This window comes from Kogia breviceps, unplaced genomic scaffold (genome assembly GCF_026419965.1).
Source record: "Kogia breviceps isolate mKogBre1 unplaced genomic scaffold, mKogBre1 haplotype 1 scaffold_50, whole genome shotgun sequence".
Classification (NCBI taxonomy): domain Eukaryota; kingdom Metazoa; phylum Chordata; class Mammalia; order Artiodactyla; family Physeteridae; genus Kogia; species Kogia breviceps.
In genome coordinates this window covers 852,333-871,227 of record NW_026711939.1, presented here as the reverse complement: position 1 = coordinate 871,227, position 18,895 = coordinate 852,333, and positions in this window count along the sequence as shown.

Below are 18,895 nucleotides of genomic sequence, written 5' to 3'. Positions count from 1 at the left end.
CGCACAAGTATCTATCCGACTAGTAAGCATCTTAAAAGCTAAGTCTTGATATCTCTGTGTAAGTGCATCAAGGGTGTGTAAAGCGTCCTAAAACCAGCAGGGAAAATCAGCTCAGACCCATTCTGAGGATACATTTCCAACATAAAGAAGAAACAAGCAGGGCAAAACAGAGAGAAATTCTTCCAAAATGCGTTCAGGGACTGGCATGCAACCAGGATTGACCACATCTACAGCCCCAGCGGCAGAAGACATAAGGCTGGACACTCTTGGGGCTGAGACGATTGGTGAGGTTGGGAAAGCAAATGCAGACCCTTGAAAGGAATCCTGCGTGCTCCCCATTCCATGGGTCCCAACTCTCCAGGTTCAACGCAATCTTCCGACAGCGAAAGCACTCATTGGAAACCCAGCGGATGCTACACCGTGGGATCGGGAAAGCTTTCTGAAACTCACCTCAGTTTTCATCTCCTGGTGCTCGTGTTCTCCATTCAGGCCCCCTTACTAACAATCTCCCCACTTGGAGACTCGGCGCCTTTCCATGCCTCTTTCGTACCGTCTGCAATTTGTCCGCAGGATGAACTGCAAGAGGGGGAACCAATGAGAGACTCGCTGGAGGTGTTTGGTCGGGCACATGTCACTCTCATTTCCCATCACGAAGAAGAATTCACCAGCGGTTCAGCCTGCCACCCCGGATCGACAATAGGGCGTGAAGCCATCCAGCCGTGTTGCGTCCCACTCACAAAAAAGCGACTTGGGAAATGGAGCTCAGGGGCACTGCACTTCCCAAACCTGCAGAGTTCTAAACGATAACTATCGCCCCAAAATATATTGAGGTCAGGCTACGAAGAGGCGCTGAACGCAAGGCAGAACTGCAGGAAACGGATGTCAACGGGTACATCGGAATGGCCCCGATAGCACATGAAAAGCGCCAGAACGTGGACAATGATGCGGTTGGCCAAAAAGGGCGTATGCGTTTTTTCCTGAATATATTCAGGAAAAAACGCATACGCCCTTTTTGGCCAACCAAGCAACCTGGGAGAGCAAATCAGCACTACAAAGAAATCTCTCGCCCCCCCCGGGGCAAAAGGGCCAGGCGAAAAAAGTCTAAAAACCAGAAAGTCAGGACAGGCCACGGAGTCAAGGGAGCCTTGTTAAGCTGATGGGCGGGATGTCAATGGCCAACAGCCAATCTTCACAAGTGTATCCTCTTTCCCAAACCATGTAAAACACAGAACCACAGAGCATTGGGCACTTCCACACATGGGCGTTGACCTTGGGAAAATGAAAAAATCAACCAGACACAGGGACCCCAAAGTTGAGGGCTGCTGTCTTGACAAGAACCTCCACTCCAGTACACGTTTCATATCCCAGGAAAGAGCCAAGTGGACAAAGACGAGTGGACAAGTGGACAAAGACAAGTGGACAAGTGGACAAGTGGTGCTATGTAGGTCCAATGGAGTGTCACTCAGCCATGAAATCCACGTCATGAGGCTGGTAGCAGCATCCTGAGTGGATTTAGGTACGATCATCCTCAGTGAAATAAGTCCCACAAAAAAAGAAACTTATGATATCACTTATCGAGGGAATGTAAAAATCGCTCCCCATGCACTGAATCCCCAAACAGAACAGAGTCACGCTTTTAGAAAACACACTTATGCCTGCTTCAGGGGAAAGGTGAGGTGGGCTGACGCATAAAACTCGAGTTTGAAATGAGCACAGATACCCTTCCGAAAACCGAATATGGAATGGACACGACCTACTCCTTGCTCAATCAACTGGACTCACCAGACCCTGTTCATCGCACAAGTATCTATCCGACTAGTAAGCATCTTAAAAGCTAAGTCTTGATATCTCTGTGTAAGTGCATCAAGTGTGTGTAAAGCGGCCTAAAACCAGCAGGGAAAATCAGCTCAGACCCATTCTGAGGATACATTTCCAACATAAAGAAGAAACAAGCAGGGCAAAACAGAGAGAAATTCTTCCAAAATGCGTTCAGGGACTGGCATGCAACCAGGATTGACCACATCTACAGCCCCAGCGGCAGAAGACATAAGGCTGGACACTCTTGGGGCTGAGACGATTGGTGAGGTTGGGAAAGCAAATGCAGACCCTTGAAAGGAATCCTGCGTGCTCCCCATTCCATGGGTCCCAACTCTCCAGGTTCAACGCAATCTTCCGACAGCGAAAGCACTCATTGGAAACCCAGCGGATTGTACACCGTGGGATCGGGAAAGCTTTCTGAAACTCACCTCAGTTTTCATCTCCTGGTGCTCGTGTTCTCCATTCAGGCCCCCTTACTAACAATCTCCCCACTTGGAGACTCGGCGCCTTTCCATGCCTCTTTCGTACCGTCTGCAATTTGTCCGCAGGATGAACTGCAAGAGGGGGAACCAATGAGAGACTCGCTGGAGGTGTTTGGTCGGGCACATGTCACTCTCATTTCCCATCACGAAGAAGAATTCACCAGCGGTTCAGCCTGCCACCCCGGATCGACAGTAGGGCGTGAAGCCATCAAGCCGTGTTGCGTCCCACTCACAAAAAAGCGACTTGGGAAATGGAGCTCAGGGGCACTGCACTTCCCAAACCTGCAGAGTTCTAAACGATAACTATCGCCCCAAAATATATTGAGGTCAGGCTACGAAGAGGCGCTGAACGCAAGGCAGAACTGCAGGAAACGGATGTCAACGGGTACATCGGAATGGCCCCGATAGCACATGAAAAGCGACAGAACGTGGACAATGATGCGGTTGGCCAAAAAGGGCGTATGCGTTTTTTCCTGAATATATTCAGGAAAAAACGCATACGCCCTTTTTGGCCAACCAAGCAACCTGGGAGAGCAAATCAGCACTACAAAGAAATCTCTCGCCCCCCCCCGGGGCAAAAGGGCCAGGCGAAAAAAGTCTAAAAACCAGAAAGGCAGGACAGCCCACGGAGTCAAGGGAGCCTTGTTAAGCTGATGGGCGGGATGTCAATGGCCAACAGCCAATCTTCACAAGTGTATCCTCTTTCCCAAACCATGTAAAACACAGAACCACAGAGCATAGGGCACTTCCACACATGGGCGTTGACCTTGGGAAAATGAAAAAATCAACCAGACACAGGGACCCCAAAGTTGAGGGCTGCTGTCTTGACAAGAACCTCCACTCCGGTACACGTTTCATATCCCAGGAAAGAGCCAAGTGGACAAAGACGAGTGGACAAGTGGACAAAGACAAGTGGACAAGTGGACAAGTGGTGCTACGTAGGTCCAATGGAGTGTCACTCAGCCATGAAATCCACGTCATGAGGCTGGTAGCAGCATCCTGAGTGGATTTAGGTACGATCATCCTCAGTGAAATAAGTCCCACAAAAAAAGAAACTTATGATATCACTTATCGAGGGAATGTAAAAATCGCTCCCCATGCACTGAATCCCCAAACAGAACAGAGTCACGCTTTTAGAAAACACACTTATGCCTGCTTCAGGGGAAAGGTGAGGTGGGGTGACGCATAAAACTCGAGTTTGAAATGAGCACAGATACCCTTCCGAAAACCGAATATGGAATGGACATGACCTACTCCTTGCTCAATCAACTGGACTCACCAGACCCTGTTCATCGCACAAGTATCTATCCGACTAGTAAGCATCTTAAAAGCTAAGTCTTGATATCTCTGTGTAAGTGCATCAAGTGTGTGTAAAGCGGCCTAAAACCAGCAGGGAAAATCAGCTCAGACCCATTCTGAGGATACATTTCCAACATAAAGAAGAAACAAGCAGGGCAAAACAGAGAGAAATTCTTCCAAAATGCGTTCAGGGACTGGCATGCAACCAGGATTGACCACATCTACAGCCCCAGCGGCAGAAGACATAAGGCTGGACACTCTTGGGGCTGAGACGATTGGTGAGGTTGGGAAAGCAAATGCAGACCCTTGAAAGGAATCCTGCGTGCTCCCCATTCCATGGGTCCCAACTCTCCAGGTTCAACGCAATCTTCCGACAGCGAAAGCACTCATTGGAAACCCAGCGGTTGCTACACCGTGGGATCGGGAAAGCTTTCTGAAACTCACCTCAGTTTTCATCTCCTGGTGCTCGTGTTCTCCATTCAGGCCCCCTTACTAACAATCTCCCCACTTGGAGACTCGGCGCCTTTCCATGCCTCTTTCGTACCGTCTGCAATTTGTCCGCAGGATGAACTGCAAGAGGGGGAACCAATGAGAGACTCGCTGGAGGTGTTTGGTCGGGCACATGTCACTCTCATTTCCCATCACGAAGAAGAATTCACCAGCGGTTCAGCCTCCCACCCCGGATCGACAATAGGGCGTGAAGCCATCCAGCCGTGTTGCGTCCCACTCACAAAAAAGCGACTTGGGAAATGGAGCTCAGGGGCACTGCACTTCCCAAACCTGCAGAGTTCTAAACGATAACTATCGCCCCAAAATATATTGAGGTCAGGCTACGAAGAGGCGCTGAACGCAAGGCAGAACTGCAGGAAACGGATGTCAACGGGTACATCGGAATGGCCCCGATAGCACATGAAAAGCACCAGAACGTGGACAATGATGCGGTTGGCCAAAAAGGGCGTATGCGTTTTTTCCTGAATATATTCAGGAAAAAACGCATACGCCCTTTTTGGCCAACCAAGCAACCTGGGAGAGCAAATCAGCACTACAAAGAAATCTCTCGCCCCCCCACGGGGCAAAAGGGCCAGGCTAAAATAGTCTAAAAACCAGAAAGGCAGGACAGCCCACGGAGTCAAGGGAGCCTTGTTAAGCTGATGGGCGGGATGTCAATGGCCAACAGCCAATCTTCACAAGTGTATCCTCTTTCCCAAACCATGTAAAACACAGAACCACAGAGCATAGGGCACTTCCACACATGGGCGTTGACCTTGGGAAAATGAAAAAATCAACCAGACACAGGGACCCCAAAGTTGAGGGCTGCTGTCTTGACAAGAACCTCCACTCCGGTACACGTTTCATATCCCAGGAAAGAGCCAAGTGGACAAAGACGAGTGGACAAGTGGACAAAGACAAGTGGACAAGTGGACAAGTGGTGCTACGTAGGTCCAATGGAGTGTCACTCAGCCATGAAATCCACGTCATGAGGCTGGTAGCAGCATCCTGAGTGGATTTAGGTACGATCATCCTCAGTGAAATAAGTCCCACAAAAAAAGAAACTTATGATATCACTTATCGAGGGAATGTAAAAATCGCTCCCCATGCACTGAATCCCCAAACAGAACAGAGTCACGCTTTTAGAAAACACACTTATGCCTGCTTCAGGGGAAAGGTGAGGTGGGGTGACGCATAAAACTCGAGTTTGAAATGAGCACAGATACCCTTCCGAAAACCGAATATGGAATGGACACGACCTACTCCTTGCTCAATCAACTGGACTCACCAGACCCTGTTCATCGCACAAGTATCTATCCGACTAGTAAGCATCTTAAAAGCTAAGTCTTGATATCTCTGTGTAAGTGCATCAAGTGTGTGTAAAGCGGCCTAAAACCAGCAGGGAAAATCAGCTCAGACCCATTCTGAGGATACATTTCCAACATAAAGAAGAAACAAGCAGGGCAAAACAGAGAGAAATTCTTCCAAAATGCGTTCAGGGACTGGCATGCAACCAGGATTGACCACATCTACAGCCCCAGCGGCAGAAGACATAAGGCTGGACACTCTTGGGGCTGAGACGATTGGTGAGGTTGGGAAAGCAAATGCAGACCCTTGAAAGGAATCCTGCGTGCTCCCCATTCCATGGGTCCCAACTCTCCAGGTTCAACGCAATCTTCCGACAGCGAAAGCACTCATTGGAAACCCAGCGGTTGCTACACCGTGGGATCGGGAAAGCTTTCTGAAACTCACCTCAGTTTTCATCTCCTGGTGCTCGTGTTCTCCATTCAGGCCCCCTTACTAACAATCTCCCCACTTGGAGACTCGGCGCCTTTCCATGCCTCTTTCGTACCGTCTGCAATTTGTCCGCAGGATGAACTGCAAGAGGGGGAACCAATGAGAGACTCGCTGGAGGTGTTTGGTCGGGCACATGTCACTCTCATTTCCCATCACGAAGAAGAATTCACCAGCGGTTCAGCCTGCCACCCCGGATCGACAATAGGGCGTGAAGCCATCCAGCCGTGTTGCGTCCCACTCACAAAAAAGCGACTTGGGAAATGGAGCTCAGGGGCACTGCACTTCCCAAACCTGCAGAGTTCTAAACGATAACTATCGCCCCAAAATATATTGAGGTCAGGCTACGAAGAGGCGCTGAACGCAAGGCAGAACTGCAGGAAACGGATGTCAACGGGTACATCGGAATGGCCCCGATAGCACATGAAAAGCGCCAGAACGTGGACAATGATGCGGTTGGCCAAAAAGGGCGTATGCGTTTTTTCCTGAATATATTCAGGAAAAAACGCATACGCCCTTTTTGGCCAACCAAGCAACCTGGGAGAGCAAATCAGCACTACAAAGAAATCTCTCGCCCCCCCCCGGGGCAAAAGGGCCAGGCGAAAAAAGTCTAAAAACCAGAAAGGCAGGACAGCCCACGGAGTCAAGGGAGCCTTGTTAAGCTGATGGGCGGGATGTCAATGGCCAACAGCCAATCTTCACAAGTGTATCCTCTTTCCCAAACCATGTAAAACACAGAACCACAGAGCATAGGGCACTTCCACACATGGGCGTTGACCTTGGGAAAATGAAAAAATCAACCAGACACAGGGACCCCAAAGTTGAGGGCTGCTGTCTTGACAAGAACCTCCACTCCGGTACACGTTTCATATCCCAGGAAAGAGCCAAGTGGACAAAGACGAGTGGACAAGTGGACAAAGACAAGTGGACAAGTGGACAAGTGGTGCTACGTAGGTCCAATGGAGTGTCACTCAGCCATGAAATCCACGTCATGAGGCTGGTAGCAGCATCCTGAGTGGATTTAGGTACGATCATCCTCAGTGAAATAAGTCCCACAAAAAAAGAAACTTATGATATCACTTATCGAGGGAATGTAAAAATCGCTCCCCATGCACTGAATCCCCAAACAGAACAGAGTCACGCTTTTAGAAAACACACTTATGCCTGCTTCAGGGGAAAGGTGAGGTGGGGTGACGCATAAAACTCGAGTTTGAAATGAGCACAGATACCCTTCCGAAAACCGAATATGGAATGGACACGACCTACTCCTTGCTCAATCAACTGGACTCACCAGACCCTGTTCATCGCACAAGTATCTATCCGACTAGTAAGCATCTTAAAAGCTAAGTCTTGATATCTCTGTGTAAGTGCATCAAGTGTGTGTAAAGCGGCCTAAAACCAGCAGGGAAAATCAGCTCAGACCCATTCTGAGGATACATTTCCAACATAAAGAAGAAACAAGCAGGGCAAAACAGAGAGAAATTCTTCCAAAATGCGTTCAGGGACTGGCATGCAACCAGGATTGACCACATCTACAGCCCCAGCGGCAGAAGACATAAGGCTGGACACTCTTGGGGCTGAGACGATTGGTGAGGTTGGGAAAGCAAATGCAGACCCTTGAAAGGAATCCTGCGTGCTCCCCATTCCATGGGTCCCAACTCTCCAGGTTCAACGCAATCTTCCGACAGCGAAAGCACTCATTGGAAACCCAGCGGTTGCTACACCGTGGGATCGGGAAAGCTTTCTGAAACTCACCTCAGTTTTCATCTCCTGGTGCTCGTGTTCTCCATTCAGGCCCCCTTACTAACAATCTCCCCACTTGGAGACTCGGCGCCTTTCCATGCCTCTTTCGTACCGTCTGCAATTTGTCCGCAGGATGAACTGCAAGAGGGGGAACCAATGAGAGACTCGCTGGAGGTGTTTGGTCGGGCACATGTCACTCTCATTTCCCATCACGAAGAAGAATTCACCAGCGGTTCAGCCTGCCACCCCGGATCGACAGTAGGGCGTGAAGCCATCCAGCCGTGTTGCGTCCCACTCACAAAAAAGCGACTTGGGAAATGGAGCTCAGGGGCACTGCACTTCCCAAACCTGCAGAGTTCTAAACGATAACTATCGCCCCAAAATATATTGAGGTCAGGCTACGAAGAGGCGCTGAACGCAAGGCAGAACTGCAGGAAACGGATGTCAACGGGTACATCGGAATGGCCCCGATAGCACATGAAAAGCGCCAGAACGTGGACAATGATGCGGTTGGCCAAAAAGGGCGTATGCGTTTTTTCCTGAATATATTCAGGAAAAAACGCATACGCCCTTTTTGGCCAACCAAGCAACCTGGGAGAGCAAATCAGCACTACAAAGAAATCTCTCGCCCCCCCCCCCCCGGGGCAAAAGGGCCAGGCGAAAAAAGTCTAAAAACCAGAAAGGCAGGACAGCCCACGGAGTCAAGGGAGCCTTGTTAAGCTGATGGGCGGGATGTCAATGGCCAACAGCCAATCTTCACAAGTGTATCCTCTTTCCCAAACCATGTAAAACACAGAACCACAGAGCATAGGGCACTTCCACACATGGGCGTTGACCTTGGGAAAATGAAAAAATCAACCAGACACAGGGACCCCAAAGTTGAGGGCTGCTGTCTTGACAAGAACCTCCACTCCGGTACACGTTTCATATCCCAGGAAAGAGCCAAGTGGACAAAGACGAGTGGACAAGTGGACAAAGACAAGTGGACAAGTGGACAAGTGGTGCTACGTAGGTCCAATGGAGTGTCACTCAGCCATGAAATCCACGTCATGAGGCTGGTAGCAGCATCCTGAGTGGATTTAGGTACGATCATCCTCAGTGAAATAAGTCCCACAAAAAAAGAAACTTATGATATCACTTATCGAGGGAATGTAAAAATCGCTCCCCATGCACTGAATCCCCAAACAGAACAGAGTCACGCTTTTAGAAAACACACTTATGCCTGCTTCAGGGGAAAGGTGAGGTGGGGTGACGCATAAAACTCGAGTTTGAAATGAGCACAGATACCCTTCCGAAAACCGAATACGGAATGGACACGACCTACTCCTTGCTCAATCAACTGGACTCACCAGACCCTGTTCATCGCACAAGTATCTATCCGACTAGTAAGCATCTTAAAAGCTAAGTCTTGATATCTCTGTGTAAGTGCATCAAGTGTGTGTAAAGCGGCCTAAAACCAGCAGGGAAAATCAGCTCAGACCCATTCTGAGGATACATTTCCAACATAAAGAAGAAACAAGCAGGGCAAAACAGAGAGAAATTCTTCCAAAATGCGTTCAGGGACTGGCATGCAACCAGGATTGACCACATCTACAGCCCCAGCGGCAGCAGACATAAGGCTGGACACTCTTGGGGCTGAGACGATTGGTGAGGTTGGGAAAGCAAATGCAGACCCTTGAAAGGAATCCTGCGTGCTCCCCATTCCATGGGTCCCAACTCTCCAGGTTCAACGCAATCTTCCGACAGCGAAAGCACTCATTGGAAACCCAGCGGATGCTACACCGTGGGATCGGGAAAGCTTTCTGAAACTCACCTCAGTTTTCATCTCCTGGTGCTCGTGTTCTCCATTCAGGCCCCCTTACTAACAATCTCCCCACTTGGAGACTCGGCGCCTTTCCATGCCTCTTTCGTACCGTCTGCAATTTGTCCGCAGGATGAACTGCAAGAGGGGGAACCAATGAGAGACTCGCTGGAGGTGTTTGGTCGGGCACATGTCACTCTCATTTCCCATCACGAAGAAGAATTCACCAGCGGTTCAGCCTGCCACCCCGGATCGACAATAGGGCGTGAAGCCATCCAGCCGTGTTGCGTCCCACTCACAAAAAAGCGACTTGGGAAATGGAGCTCAGGGGCACTGCACTTCCCAAACCTGCAGAGTTCTAAACGATAACTATCGCCCCAAAATATATTGAGGTCAGGCTACGAAGAGGCGCTGAACGCAAGGCAGAACTGCAGGAAACGGATGTCAACGGGTACATCGGAATGGCCCCGATAGCACATGAAAAGCGCCAGAACGTGGACAATGATGCGGTTGGCCAAAAAGGGCGTATGCGTTTTTTCCTGAATATATTCAGGAAAAAACGCATACGCCCTTTTTGGCCAACCAAGCAACCTGGGAGAGCAAATCAGCACTACAAAGAAATCTCTCGCCCCCCCCGGGGCAAAAGGGCCAGGCGAAAAAAGTCTAAAAACCAGAAAGGCAGGACAGGCCACGGAGTCAAGGGAGCCTTGTTAAGCTGATGGGCGGGATGTCAATGGCCAACAGCCAATCTTCACAAGTGTATCCTCTTTCCCAAACCATGGAAAACACAGAACCACAGAGCATAGGGCACTTCCACACATGGGCGTTGACCTTGGGAAAATGAAAAAATCAACCAGACACAGGGACCCCAAAGTTGAGGGCTGCTGTCTTGACAAGAACCTCCACTCCGGTACACGTTTCATATCCCAGGAAAGAGCCAAGTGGACAAAGACGAGTGGACAAGTGGACAAAGACAAGTGGACAAGTGGACAAGTGGTGCTACGTAGGTCCAATGGAGTGTCACTCAGCCATGAAATCCACGTCATGAGGCTGGTAGCAGCATCCTGAGTGGATTTAGGTACGATCATCCTCAGTGAAATAAGTCCCACAAAAAAAGAAACTTATGATATCACTTATCGAGGGAATGTAAAAATCGCTCCCCATGCACTGAATCCCCAAACAGAACAGAGTCACGCTTTTAGAAAACACACTTATGCCTGCTTCAGGGGAAAGGTGAGGTGCGGTGACGCATAAAACTCGAGTTTGAAATGAGCACAGATACCCTTCCGAAAACCGAATATGGAATGGACACGACCTACTCCTTGCTCAATCAACTGGACTCACCAGACCCTGTTCATCGCACAAGTATCTATCCGACTAGTAAGCATCTTAAAAGCTAAGTCTTGATATCTCTGTGTAAGTGCATCAAGTGTGTGTAAAGCGGCCTAAAACCAGCAGGGAAAATCAGCTCAGACCCATTCTGAGGATACATTTCCAACATAAAGAAGAAACAAGCAGGGCAAAACAGAGAGAAATTCTTCCAAAATGCGTTCAGGGACTGGCATGCAACCAGGATTGACCACATCTACAGCCCCAGCGGCAGAAGACATAAGGCTGGACACTCTTGGGGCTGAGACGATTGGTGAGGTTGGGAAAGCAAATGCAGACCCTTGAAAGGAATCCTGCGTGCTCCCCATTCCATGGGTCCCAACTCTCCAGGTTCAACGCAATCTTCCGACAGCGAAAGCACTCATTGGAAACCCAGCGGTTGCTACACCGTGGGATCGGGAAAGCTTTCTGAAACTCACCTCAGTTTTCATCTCCTGGTGCTCGTGTTCTCCATTCAGGCCCCCTTACTAACAATCTCCCCACTTGGAGACTCGGCGCCTTTCCATGCCTCTTTCGTACCGTCTGCAATTTGTCCGCAGGATGAACTGCAAGAGGGGGAACCAATGAGAGACTCGCTGGAGGTGTTTGGTCGGGCACATGTCACTCTCATTTCCCATCACGAAGAAGAATTCACCAGCGGTTCAGCCTCCCACCCCGGATCGACAATAGGGCGTGAAGCCATCCAGCCGTGTTGCGTCCCACTCACAAAAAAGCGACTTGGGAAATGGAGCTCAGGGGCACTGCACTTCCCAAACCTGCAGAGTTCTAAACGATAACTATCGCCCCAAAATATATTGAGGTCAGGCTACGAAGAGGCGCTGAACGCAAGGCAGAACTGCAGGAAACGGATGTCAACGGGTACATCGGAATGGCCCCGATAGCACATGAAAAGCGCCAGAACGTGGACAATGATGCGGTTGGCCAAAAGGGGCGTATGCGTTTTTTCCTGAATATATTCAGGAAAAAACGCATACGCCCTTTTTGGCCAACCAAGCAACCTGGGAGAGCAAATCAGCACTACAAAGAAATCTCTCGCCCCCCCCCCCCCGGGGGCAAAAGGGCCAGGCGAAAAAAGTCTAAAAACCAGAAAGGCAGGACAGCCCACGGAGTCAAGGGAGCCTTGTTAAGCTGATGGGCGGGATGTCAATGGCCAACAGCCAATCTTCACAAGTGTATCCTCTTTCCCAAACCATGTAAAACACAGAACCGCAGAGCATAGGGCACTTCCACACATGGGCGTTGACCTTGGGAAAATGAAAAAATCAACCAGACACAGGGACCCCAAAGTTGAGGGCTGCTGTCTTGACAAGAACCTCCACTCCGGTACACGTTTCATATCCCAGGAAAGAGCGAAGTGGACAAAGACGAGTGGACAAGTGGACAAAGACAAGTGGACAAGTGGACAAGTGGTGCTACGTAGGTCCAATGGAGTGTCACTCAGCCATGAAATCCACGTCATGAGGCTGGTAGCAGCATCCTGAGTGGATTTAGGTACGATCATCCTCAGTGAAATAAGTCCCACAAAAAGAAACTTATGATATCACTTATCGAGGGAATGTAAAAATCGCTCCCCATGCACTGAATCCCCAAACAGAACAGAGTCACGCTTTTAGAAAACACACTTATGCCTGCTTCAGGGGAAAGGTGAGGTGGGGTGACGCATAAAACTCGAGTTTGAAATGAGCACAGATACCCTTCCGAAAACCGAATATGGAATGGACACGACCTACTCCTTGCTCAATCAACTGGACTCACCAGACCCTGTTCATCGCACAAGTATCTATCCGACTAGTAAGCATCTTAAAAGCTAAGTCTTGATATCTCTGTGTAAGTGCATCAAGTGTGTGTAAAGCGGCCTAAAACCAGCAGGGAAAATCAGCTCAGACCCATTCTGAGGATACATTTCCAACATAAAGAAGAAACAAGCAGGGCAAAACAGAGAGAAATTCTTCCAAAATGCGTTCAGGGACTGGCATGCAACCAGGATTGACCACATCTACAGCCCCAGCGGCAGAAGACATAAGGCTGGACACTCTTGGGGCTGAGACGATTGGTGAGGTTGGGAAAGCAAATGCAGACCCTTGAAAGGAATCCTGCGTGCTCCCCATTCCATGGGTCCCAACTCTCCAGGTTCAACGCAATCTTCCGACAGCGAAAGCACTCATTGGAAACCCAGCGGATGCTACACCGTGGGATCGGGAAAGCTTTCTGAAACTCACCTCAGTTTTCATCTCCTGGTGCTCGTGTTCTCCATTCAGGCCCCCTTACTAACAATCTCCCCACTTGGAGACTCGGCGCCTTTCCATGCCTCTTTCGTACCGTCTGCAATTTGTCCGCAGGATGAACTGCAAGAGGGGGAACCAATGAGAGACTCGCTGGAGGTGTTTGGTCGGGCACATGTCACTCTCATTTCCCATCACGAAGAAGAATTCACCAGCGGTTCAGCCTGCCACCCCGGATCGACAATAGGGCGTGAAGCCATCCAGCCGTGTTGCGTCCCACTCACAAAAAAGCGACTTGGGAAATGGAGCTCAGGGGCACTGCACTTCCCAAACCTGCAGAGTTCTAAACGATAACTATCGCCCCAAAATATATTGAGGTCAGGCTACGAAGAGGCGCTGAACGCAAGGCAGAACTGCAGGAAACGGATGTCAACGGGTACATCGGAATGGCCCCGATAGCACATGAAAAGCGCCAGAACGTGGACAATGATGCGGTTGGCCAAAAAGGGCGTATGCGTTTTTTCCTGAATATATTCAGGAAAAAACGCATACGCCCTTTTTGGCCAACCAAGCAACCTGGGAGAGCAAATCAGCACTACAAAGAAATCTCTCGCCCCCCCCCCCCGGGGCAAAAGGGCCAGGCGAAAAAAGTCTAAAAACCAGAAAGGCAGGACAGCCCACGGAGTCAAGGGAGCCTTGTTAAGCTGATGGGCGGGATGTCAATGGCCAACAGCCAATCTTCACAAGTGTATCCTCTTTCCCAAACCATGTAAAACACAGAACCACAGAGCATAGGGCACTTCCACACATGGGCGTTGACCTTGGGAAAATGAAAAAATCAACCAGACACAGGGACCCCAAAGTTGAGGGCTGCTGTCTTGACAAGAACCTCCACTCCGGTACACGTTTCATATCCCAGGAAAGAGCCAAGTGGACAAAGACGAGTGGACAAGTGGACAAGTGCAGAAGTGGTGCTACGTAGGTCCAATGGAGTGTCACTCAGCCATGAAATCCACGTCATGAGGCTGGTAGCAGCATCCTGAGTGGATTTAGGTACGATCATCCTCAGTGAAATAAGTCCCACAAAAAGAAACTTATGATATCACTTATCGAGGGAATGTAAAAATCGCTCCCCATGCACTGAATCCCCAAACAGAACAGAGTCACGCTTTTAGAAAACACACTTATGCCTGCTTCAGGGGAAAGGTGAGGTGGGGTGACGCATAAAACTCGAGTTTGAAATGAGCACAGATACCCTTCCGAAAACCGAATATGGAATGGACACGACCTACTCCTTGCTCAATCAACTGGACTCACCAGACCCTGTTCATCGCACAAGTATCTATCCGACTAGTAAGCATCTTAAAAGCTAAGTCTTGATATCTCTGTGTAAGTGCATCAAGTGTGTGTAAAGCGGCCTAAAACCAGCAGGGAAAATCAGCTCAGACCCATTCTGAGGATACATTTCCAACATAAAGAAGAAACAAGCAGGGCAAAACAGAGAGAAATTCTTCCAAAATGCGTTCAGGGACTGGCATGCAACCAGGATTGACCACATCTACAGCCCCAGCGGCAGAAGACATAAGGCTGGACACTCTTGGGGCTGAGACGATTGGTGAGGTTGGGAAAGCAAATGCAGACCCTTGAAAGGAATCCTGCGTGCTCCCCATTCCATGGGTCCCAACTCTCCAGGTTCAACGCAATCTTCCGACAGCGAAAGCACTCATTGGAAACCCAGCGGATGCTACACCGTGGGATCGGGAAAGCTTTCTGAAACTCACCTCAGTTTTCATCTCCTGGTGCTCGTGTTCTCCATTCAGGCCCCCTTACTAACAATCTCCCCACTTGGAGACTCGGCGCCTTTCCATGCCTCTTTCGTACCGTCTGCAATTTGTCCGCAGGATGAACTGCAAGAGGGGGAACCAATGAGAGACTCGCTGGAGGTGTTTGGTCGGGCACATGTCACTCTCATTTCCCATCACGAAGAAGAGTTCACCAGCGGTTCAGCCTGCCACCCCGGATCGACAATAGGGCGTGAAGCCATCCAGCCGTGTTGCGTCCCACTCACAAAAAAGCGACTTGGGAAATGGAGCTCAGGGGCACTGCACTTCCCAAACCTGCAGAGTTCTAAACGATAACTATCGCCCCAAAATATATTGAGGTCAGGCTACGAAGAGGCGCTGAACGCAAGGCAGAACTGCAGGAAACGGATGTCAACGGGTACATCGGAATGGCCCCGATAGCACATGAAAAGCGCCAGAACGTGGACAATGATGCGGTTGGCCAAAAAGGGCGTATGCGTTTTTTCCTGAATATATTCAGGAAAAAACGCATACGCCCTTTTTGGCCAACCAAGCAACCTGGGAGAGCAAATCAGCACTACAAAGAAATCTCTCGCCCCCCCCCCCCCCGGGGCAAAAGGGCCAGGCGAAAAAAGTCTAAAAACCAGAAAGGCAGGACAGCCCACGGAGTCAAGGGAGCCTTGTTAAGCTGATGGGCGGGATGTCAATGGCCAACAGCCAATCTTCACAAGTGTATCCTCTTTCCCAAACCATGTAAAACACAGAACCACAGAGCATAGGGCACTTCCACACATGGGCGTTGACCTTGGGAAAATGAAAAAATCAACCAGACACAGGGACCCCAAAGTTGAGGGCTGCTGTCTTGACAAGAACCTCCACTCCGGTACACGTTTCATATCCCAGGAAAGAGCCAAGTGGACAAAGACGAGTGGACAAGTGGACAAAGACAAGTGGACAAGTGGACAAGTGGTGCTACGTAGGTCCAATGGAGTGTCACTCAGCCATGAAATCCACGTCATGAGGCTGGTAGCAGCATCCTGAGTGGATTTAGGTACGATCATCCTCAGTGAAATAAGTCCCACAAAAAAAGAAACTTATGATATCACTTATCGAGGGAATGTAAAAATCGCTCCCCATGCACTGAATCCCCAAACAGAACAGAGTCACGCTTTTAGAAAACACACTTATGCCTGCTTCAGGGGAAAGGTGAGGTGGGGTGACGCATAAAACTCGAGTTTGAAATGAGCACAGATACCCTTCCGAAAACCGAATATGGAATGGACACGACCTACTCCTTGCTCAATCAACTGGACTCACCAGACCCTGTTCATCGCACAAGTATCTATCCGACTAGTAAGCATCTTAAAAGCTAAGTCTTGATATCTCTGTGTAAGTGCATCAAGTGTGTGTAAAGCGGCCTAAAACCAGCAGGGAAAATCAGCTCAGACCCATTCTGAGGATACATTTCCAACATAAAGAAGAAACAAGCAGGGCAAAACAGAGAGAAATTCTTCCAAAATGCGTTCAGGGACTGGCATGCAACCAGGATTGACCACATCTACAGCCCCAGCGGCAGAAGACATAAGGCTGGACACTCTTGGGGCTGAGACGATTGGTGAGGTTGGGAAAGCAAATGCAGACCCTTGAAAGGAATCCTGCGTGCTCCCCATTCCATGGGTCCCAACTCTCCAGGTTCAACGCAATCTTCCGACAGCGAAAGCACTCATTGGAAACCCAGCGGATGCTACACCGTGGGATCGGGAAAGCTTTCTGAAACTCACCTCAGTTTTCCTCTCCTGGTGCTCGTGTTCTCCATTCAGGCCCCCTTACTAACAATCTCCCCACTTGGAGACTCGGCGCCTTTCCATGCCTCTTTCGTACCGTCTGCAATTTGTCCGCAGGATGAACTGCAAGAGGGGGAACCAATGAGAGACTCGCTGGAGGTGTTTGGTCGGGCACATGTCACTCTCATTTCCCATCACGAAGAAGAATTCACCAGCGGTTCAGCCTGCCACCCCGGATCGACAATAGGGCGTGAAGCCATCCAGCCGTGTTGCGTCCCACTCACAAAAAAGCGACTTGGGAAATGGAGCTCAGGGGCACTGCACTTCCCAAACCTGCAGAGTTCTAAACGATAACTATCGCCCCAAAATATATTGAGGTCAGGCTACGAAGAGGCGCTGAACGCAAGGCAGAACTGCAGGAAACGGATGTCAACGGGTACATCGGAATGGCCCCGATAGCACATGAAAAGCGCCAGAACGTGGACAATGATGCGGTTGGCCAAAAAGGGCGTATGCGTTTTTTCCTGAATATATTCAGGAAAAAACGCATACGCCCTTTTTGGCCAACCAAGCAACCTGGGAGAGCAAATCAGCACTACAAAGAAATCTCTCGCCCCCCCACGGGGCAAAAGGGCCAGGCGAAAATAGTCTAAAAACCAGAAAGGCAGGACAGCCCACGGAGTCAAGGGAGCCTTGTTAAGCTGATGGGCGGGATGTCAATGGCCAACAGCCAATCTTCACAAGTGTATCCTCTTTCCCAAACCATGTAAAACACAGAACCACAGAGCATAGGGCACTTCCACACATGGGCGTTGACCTTGGGAAAATGAAAAAATCAACCAGACACAGGGACCCCAAAGTTGAGGGCTGCTGTCTTGACAAGAACCTCCACTCCGGTACATGTTTCATATCCCAGGAAAGAGCCAAGTGGACAAAGACGAGTGGACAAGTGGACAAAGACAAGTGGACAAGTGGACAAGTGGTGCTACGTAGGTCCAATGGAGTGTCACTCAGCCATGAAATCCACGTCATGAGGCTGGTAGCAGCATCCTGAGTGGATTTAGGTACGATCATCCTCAGTGAAATAAGTCCCACAAAAAAAGAAACTTATGATATCACTTATCGAGGGAATGTAAAAATCGCTCCCCATGCACTGAATCCCCAAACAGAACAGAGTCACGCTTTTAGAAAACACACTTATGCCTGCTTCAGGGGAAAGGTGAGGTGGGGTGACGCATAAAACTCGAGTTTGAAATGAGCACAGATACCCTTCCGAAAACCGAATATGGAATGGACACGACCTACTCCTTGCTCAATCAACTGGACTCACCAGACCCTGTTCATCGCACAAGTATCTATCCGACTAGTAAGCATCTTAAAAGCTAAGTCTTGATATCTCTGTGTAAGTGCATCAAGTGTGTGTAAAGCGGCCTAAAACCAGCAGGGAAAATCAGCTCAGACCCATTCTGAGGATACATTTCCAACATAAAGAAGAAACAAGCAGGGCAAAACAGAGAGAAATTCTTCCAAAATGCGTTCAGGGACTGGCATGCAACCAGGATTGACCACATCTACAGCCCCAGCGGCAGAAGACATAAGGCTGGACACTCTTGGGGCTGAGACGATTGGTGAGGTTGGGAAAGTAAATGCAGACCCTTGAAAGGAATCCTGCGTGCTCCCCATTCCATGGGTCCCAACTCTCCAGGTTCAACGCAATCTTCCGACAGCGAAAGCACTCATTGGAAACCCAGCGGATGCTACACCGTGGGATCGGGAAAGCTTTCTGAAACTCACCTCAGTTTTCATCTCCTGGTGCTCGTGTTCTCCATTCAGGCCCCCTTACTAACAATCTCCCCACTTGGAGACTCGGCGCCTTTCCATGCCTCTTTCGTACCGTCTGCAATTTGTCCGCAGGATGAACTGCAAGAGGGGGAACCAATGAGAGACTCGCTGGAGGTGTTTGGTCGGGCACATGTCACTCTCATTTCCCATCACGAAGAAGAGTTCACCAGCGGTTCAGCCTGCCACCCCGGATCGACAATAGGGCGTGAAGCCATCCAGCCGTGTTGCGTCCCACTCACAAAAAAGCGACTTGGGAAATGGAGCTCAGGGGCACTGCACTTCCCAAACCTGCAGAGTTCTAAACGATAACTATCGCCCCAAAATATATTGAGGTCAGGCTACGAAGAGGCGCTGAACGCAAGGCAGAACTGCAGGAAACGGATGTCAACGGGTACATCGGAATGGCCCCGATAGCACATGAAAAGCGCCA